The sequence below is a fragment of the Neomonachus schauinslandi genome, chromosome 14, assembly GCF_002201575.2.
Source record: "Neomonachus schauinslandi chromosome 14, ASM220157v2, whole genome shotgun sequence".
NCBI classification, from domain to species: Eukaryota; Metazoa; Chordata; class Mammalia; order Carnivora; family Phocidae; genus Neomonachus; species Neomonachus schauinslandi.
Window position 1 is genome coordinate 60444708 of NC_058416.1, and position 7451 is coordinate 60452158.

General features: G+C 49.2%; 1 pseudogene; it reads right to left on the minus strand.

Annotated features, from left to right (window-relative positions):
* Positions 1 to 5388, minus strand: part of LOC110579825 — a 19006-nt pseudogene extending 13618 nt beyond the window's left edge.
* Positions 5389 to 7451: the final 2063 nt, after the last annotated feature.

Below are 7451 nucleotides of genomic sequence, written 5' to 3' on the forward strand. Positions count from 1 at the left end.
GACATCTTGGTTATATCTGCATCCATTTGTAAATCTGCAGCATAAGTCATAATCTCTGAGTCTTTTCTGTTTTGGGGGCTCCTCCTCCTAGTCATTCTGTTGATGGGTGTTTGAGGGAATGTATCAAGTCCAAATTATTGACCAGAACCCAAGCAAGATGCACCTGTTTCCTTGGGACCTTAGGGTTGCTGGCCTCTTATTTTCCCAGCCTGTCTTCTGCAGGAGGGGCCTGCCGCGCTGTTACTCAGGCAAACCTGTTTGGGTGGAGTTGCCCTGCGCCCCTGTGGCAGGGGATGGGCTCAGTGGGAATCAGTCTTTGGGGCTTTTGTTCTCTGGCGCCTTTCCCTGGTAGCTTTCCACGTCTCTTCCGCGAGTCAGAGCAGAAGAGACCGTTTCCAACCCTCTGCCTCAGAGCAGAGAGACCTCAGTCTGTTCTTCAGTGAGCTCTCCAGGCCACAACGTCTCCGTTTCTGTCCGTGCTGCTATAAACTGCAGTGTCCTGGGTTGTGCGCCCCTCCACAGCGCTCCCAGTCCTGCCTCCAGGTCGCGGCACGTCTTTGCCCTTTGTGCTTCTAAAAGCGTCAGCCGCTCCCAATTCGCGTGCGCGCGACTCCACCGATCGGGGTTTCCACCCTGGGGTTGCAGTTCACCGGCAGGAACACGGCGCACCAGGTTTCCGTCTCGGAGGCTGTAGTTCGCGTGCGCGCGACCCCGCCGGTCTGGTTTTCCACCCTGGGGGCTGCCCTAAAGTCCTTTCCCGACGCTACTGGTCTGCTAATCTGTGCCCTGTCTGCAGCGCGAGGCTGTCACTCACCGGCGGTTTAGGATCCCCACAGCCAGGTACCCTCCCGCCGCCATTTATCCTCTGATATCTGCCCACAGGATCACGGCTCTCCGCATCGTACCTCAAAACCAACCGCCTGCGATATTCTGTTTGTAGAGATCCAGATCTTCTTACATCTCAGGCTGGGTTCGTGGGTGCTCAGAGTGGTCTGGTAGATATCCAGCTCAATTCTGGGACCAGTTGAAATAGGGTCCCCTACTCCTCCGGCATCTTTTCCCTCAGAAACACACTTTCTCCGCGCATTCTTTTGTTCTCTTGTTTCTTGGCTGTCATTTTCTGGGCACTTATTCCATCTCAGGCAGGAACGAAACCCTGGACAAGCAGCATTTCGTTTAAGCTTCAAAAGAGTCCTACCAGGTAGGCATTACCATTCAGTTTCAGAGATGAAGACAAGGAGACTCAGAGAGGTGGAGGATCTCATCCTCATCCCCCCCCACCCCCTCATCTTGAGGAACCCCCTTCTTTTCACTGAAATCGTGCTGACCAGCCCAGAGGTTAGGATGGACCTGAACACTATGAGACGTGAGGTTATGTGGGCGACTGCAGTCTGAAATACCACTTCCCGAGCCACCCCATCCGCCAGCCCCTACCATCACACCGGTCAGGATCTGGCAGGCTGTTCAGCCTCTCCTGGAAGCTCACATACCTACCTATGCAGGGGCCTGGGCAGCAGCCTCATCTTTCCACTTCTCACCCACGTGGGAAGCCAGGTCCTCAGAGGACATTCCAGAGCCTGGGCTCCTGGCTGCCAGGTGCTCCTGCTAGTGAGCGAGTGTCCCATCTGGGCACCTGTACCCACCCTCAGCTGACTGCTTCTCAGTTTGAAAACATCTTGCACCTCATAGTCTGCCAGAGCTAAGGACCTAATCTCTGCAGCATACGTACATGCATCCATACACACACGCTTGTAAGAAGTCAGCCCGGGGGCGCCTGGGTGGCTTAGTTGGTTAAGCGACTGCCTTCGGCTCAGGTCATGATCCTGGAGTCCCGGGATCAAGTCCCGCATCGGGCTCCCTGCTCAGCAGGGAGTCTGCTTTTCCCTCTGACCCTCCTCCCTCTCATGCTCTCTGTCTCTCATTCTCTCTGTCTCAAATAAATAAGAAAAAAAAAAAAAGAAGTGAGCCCGGAGTCTCTCTAACCATGTCTGTTTAACTCTCGACTCCATTCCTTACAAGCTATGTGGCTTTACGCAAATAAATTCAACCTGATCTCCATTTTTCCCACCTGCAAAATTGAGAAGGCAAAATCTACTTTATTCAGTGCTTTTGATGACTAAATGGGTGAATGCTTGTATAACACTTGGCATGAAGTGCTTGGCTCAATAGATGTTAGCCATGACCATTATTACTTGTCCAGAGGTCAGAGAGGTGGCAAACTTGGCCATCTGAAGTCCCCCAAGAACCCCAAAGTAACTGAAATGCGTCTGAGTGGAGGCAGTCGTCACAGAGTTCATGTCCTTTATCCCGGGGATGGTGACGCCCTGCCCTCGGCTGTCACCCACACATGTAAAATATGCATGTAAAATATGGCAGCTGATAATAGCAGCTGCTGGAACACACGAGAAGTGACAGCTGCAGGAGAAGAAGGCTGTGGTAGAGCTACGGACTCAAAGCACAGCTGTCTGAGGCCACTTAGTGGCCTGGCCATCAGCCCTGCCTGTCTCCAGACCCCACAGGGACCCCTGCCTTCCCATATTGTGCAGAAGTGTCATTTCCCTGTGACATCCTTTGTTGGGAAAGGCTGGATAAATGAGTCACATAATGAGCAGGACTCCCTAGGCTTCCGATGAAGATCAGATAAATCTCGCTCTTGGACAACATCTGTTCTTAGAGGAGTCTTGTTAGCATCTCAGGCACAGAGCCCGAGTTGGGTGAAATAAGTGGGGCAGTTGTGTGAAAGACAATCCCAAGAACGTCAAAGTGGTCTGGGACTAAGGTGTTGTCCCTGCTCTCTGCTTGCTGGGGAATTCTGACCCTTTGTTTCCAGGCCCTGCTCAAATGCCATGTCCTCCAGAAAGCTTGGCATGGTATTTGCTTCCTGACATCAAGTGCTCCTATGCTTGGCTTGCCCGGGGCTCATCCAGGCTGTGCCAGTCCTGATGTTGGAAAACCTCCTTATTCTAATTTCCCTTCTGCCCCTGTCACTCCAGCCCTGAGACTGTCCCATGTGAGGACTCTCACCGGCCCTTGAGGGATCACTTCCTGCTGGGAGCTCCGAGCATCCTCTTCACCATCCTCCTCCAGTTCATCGGGGTCAGATTTGCCTTCGGCAATGGACAGAGAGACCCATATGTTACATTGGTGATGAAGTCATTGTGGTCATCCCTGGGGCCTCTGGCCACTGGAAGCCCTCTGGGGCTCCCCACAGCTGTATCAGCAGCAATGTGGTTCTCAGCTTTGGAGCTGGAGAGGGGGAGTTTCACCACCAGCTGGGGCTCTGTCTTGGGCCAGGGCAGCAGGCAAGTCCTGGTGAAGAAGCTGCAAATGGCCTTTCTGGTACGATGGCCAAATCCTGGATCCATGCCAGGGCGACCTGCAGGTTGTTCACCTCCCTGTCTTCATCTGGAGCTACAAGGTTGTCGGCACTGAAGGAGTTCAGCAGCAAGGTGAGGAACAGGTTGAGCACCTGGAGAGAAGGAGTGGAAGCTAAGATGGCTCGACCAACGACGAGCTAAGTCCCTCCATAGTCTGCCAGGTTGGCAGCCAGAGGGCAGGACAGCCACACCTGGGCCTCTCCCTGCCCACCCAACATGCTTTCCCTCTTGGGGGAATGGACATTTTGAAAGCCACTGAAGCGAGTCTTGCAGATGTCCCAGCCGACCTGCCTCATGTGAACAAGGCTTGGAAGCACATTTTCTGTCATAGAGAAGGATCACCCCTCCCAAACCAAGGGACGTTCAGGGATAAGGGAGAGGAACACGTATGGGTCTGCCCTGAGGCCACTGTCATCTGCCAAAGTGCTGGGTTCTTTTCCTCACTCTGGGATCCTGGGCAATCTCCTTGCTGTTTCCAACTTCATGTTCTTCCCCCATGAGCTGGAAGTGGGGACTCCCTCCCTTTTGGAGTGGTCGTGAAGAGGAAACTACCCGAGGGCTGTAAAAGTGCTCAAGAAGGGAAACTTCCTGCCTGAGGGTTCGGGGCCCCTGTAGCTCTGTAGGCCTGCTGACCTCAGCCTGGAAGAAAGGATCTTCAGCCAACCCCCTAACTCAGGAATGGGGGGGAAGGCATCTGTGGCTCCATGCCCCAGGTGGGAAAGATTGAAAAGTCTGGATTTGTTGTTTCATCTCTCCTGGTTTAGCTATCTTGTGTCTGTAAAACTCGTACAGGAAAATAATCCAAGTTGGTTGACTTTCAGGGCAGTAAGAAAGGGACTTCTGAGGGTCCATATGTCCCCCTCCAGTAGCCAGTGCTGGTGCAGCAAGGGTGCCCAGAACCACAGTGGGTGGGGGTAAGCTGAGGGCAAGGGGCCAACTAGGATAGAGAAGGGGTGCTGGGGCCAAATGGGGCTCCCCCAAATGTGGAAGTGGCTTTTGTTATTGACATTGTGGCATTGGATGTGGTCCATGACCCAGCTTCTCTCTTTCATCTTGTCCCATAGTGCCCACCCTCCTGCTCTTAGCTAGGACCTGTGTATCTTAGAGAAATCAGTCAGCTCTCACAGCACTAGAGAAAAATATCTTCTGAGAACCCCTAGAGTGGGGAAGGAAATTTTTCTTCAACGACTAACAGCTAACAGTTACTGAGTTCCTGTTGTGGCCTAGACACTGCACTAGGCAATTTGCCTGTGTCATCTCCTGTAATTTCATTCCCTGGGTAAGCCTCTGAGTAAGCACTATTTTCTTGATTGTAAGGAAATTAAAGCTGGAGATTGTCTCTTGTGCTGGGTCTTGCAGCCTTACTAGTGGTAGAACTGGGATTCTAAACAGGTCTTTCCATCCCTCTCCTATGTGCTCACACCAGCAAGTCAAGTTACCTCCCCCATGGGACAGTTCTTAGAACAGCCCCACATGACTTTGCAAAGTTTGAAGAATTACAGCCTGGGAGGTATGATGGGGGCATAAAAATGTGCAACCTCAAAGCTTTTTAGGATAACCCATAAGTCTCCTCCATGGCCCCCAAGACAGCACTTACCACCAGGTCCCCCAGCAGCATCACTGTCAAGAAAAGGATGAGGCATATGAATTTCTGGCCAACTTCCATGCAGGCCCACATGTTCTCGATCCACTCTTCACACAGGATCCGGAAGATGATGAGGAAGGAGTGGAAGAAGTCGTGCACTTGCCAGCGTGGCCATTCTTCATTGGGCACGGAGATATTATGCCGGTTGTCCCAGTAATTATCCCCAGGTATCTGCTTGCCCACCAGAGCGAAGACAAAGACAATGATGGCCAGGATGATGGTGAGGTTCCCCAGCGCTCCCACCGAGTTCCTGATGATCTTGATGAGCGTGTTTAAGGTTGGCCAGGACTTGGCTAGCTTGAAGACCCACAGCTGCAGAGAAACAGAGACTGTCATGTCCTGGCTGTTCTTCTCATCACCTTTCATCTCCAGTCTTGACCTGAAACCAAGGGTCAGGGAGAAGCACAAGGCAGCTCATTTCGTTAAGATGGGGGTGCTCCCAGGAAGCTGCTTTTCGAGACCTTTCTTTCTGTCATCAGTTACTCAAAAATATGACCAGCCTTCTATGGGTCCTCATGTATCAACACTCTTCAGCAACTGTGGCAGTCAGGAGTTTTATAGTGGGGTGGTGGTCTCGCCATATGTATGCTATTCTGTAGCCACAGGCTTCCTGAATGTTGGCCTATTCCATGGGGGTATGATGGAACTCACAAATAAGTGAGAATGATCAGCTTTTGACCAGGAGTAAGCTTAGCCATCTGCAGGGAGATCAGGACCCACTGTATTTGAGAGGTATTGGTAAGTCATATCTTGGGGTATTTCTCATCTTGGGGCCATGGACAGCTTCTGCAACCACCACCAACTCTGAAATGGCAAGTATATGGTTTCATGGACCCAGCATTCACGTTTGTTTAGTTGGCCAACCAAAGTACTCACGTCATTGAATGCCAGCCATGCATGTGCCTGGCGCTGTGTGAACGTGTGGGGGTGTATGGAGAGAGATATGTGGGCTCCTGCCCTCATGGAACTAATGGCTTAGTTACAAAGAATAGGCAAAGATCTAAAAAGCCTTCGTTGTAAACCCTAACGTGCTAAGTCCCACAGGGAGCATAAACACTATGCATATAGATGTGTAAACATTTAAAAAATACATTTGTGCGGTTCTTTAGTTTGTTAGAAAGAAATATCTGGGTTCTGCTGTCATGGGTATTTATGGAGCACCTAGAAAGAGTCTGGCTCTGGCCTAGGGGTTAAGATGCAATGCTGAACAGAAGAGTGCAACAATAGTTTTAGCAGCACACAGCAGTAAGCCCCGAGAGAGGTTTAATCCTCTCATATGGGCAGTTCCATTCCCACTTCTCTTTGTGATGGGGCGGGTGTGCAATGGTCTATGTTCACCTTAGACCCAACCTGAAGTTATTCTCCTCATACTGGAAGCAGAGCCTAAAACACCAGTTTTGTAGACTAAACAGAGGCAGCACATAAACCCAAACAAACACTCAGCATTGGAAACTAGATGGAGCCCTTTTGCGGAGGGTATTGGGAGAATGCCAAGTTTCCTTAGCAGCATGATTGCTACAGGTTTCCACTGTCACAGTAAACTCTGGACAAGTACAAAGGCAGAGACTGAAGTAGGATCCTTGTGGGGCATGACTGGGGACAGTGAGGGACACATGGGCATGCTCACTGGCCATAAGCAAAGGGCCAGGCTTTAACTCTTGCCTTAATTGAATCGAAGTTTCCACTGATTCCTTAGTTAGTTGGGGTGGGGGTGGGGAGTTTAGAAATTAATATTAGGGTCCTGTTAGGTAGCAATTTGTTGTCCATAATTAAGCTTATGTTAAACTGCAAGCAAATTGTGTGTAATTGTCATTAGAGGGCATGAACTGAGTGATCCTCTATGAATTCTTTTGTTGTCTTTTCAGAAGGCAAGAGAATAAGATCCCTGTGCTTGCTGTTATAGAGATATCTAGGGGCTTGGGGGCATTGTTTGTGCATAACACTGACTTCTGTGCATTGATAGATAAAGATAAAAACAAACAAAAACAGAACAAAACAAAACAAAAAAACAGAATATGATCAAATATGATCAGGCTGGTACATAGATCAGTGCCACACACTAGATTTTGGGTGTATTTCGGTCTGTTAGAAGAAAGTGCCTCCCAAAATTTTAAAGAAAGAAAAACTTATATATGTACAAAAATAAGGGTTGATATGATGAAGGGATGGAATATGAGTGTAAAGATGGAAATTATAAAAAATTTTATAAAGGAATTGATAAGAAGTTGTTTGAAAAAAGAAAGAAGAGGATTTAAAAAAAAGAAAAAGAAAAAGGAGAGAATGTGATCAGGTAGGGGAGTAGAAAAAAACCATACACTAGAGATTTAGGGTATATTTTGATCTGTTAGAAGAAACTATCTCAAAATTTTAAAGAGATAACAACATATATATATATATATATATATATATATATATATATATATATATAT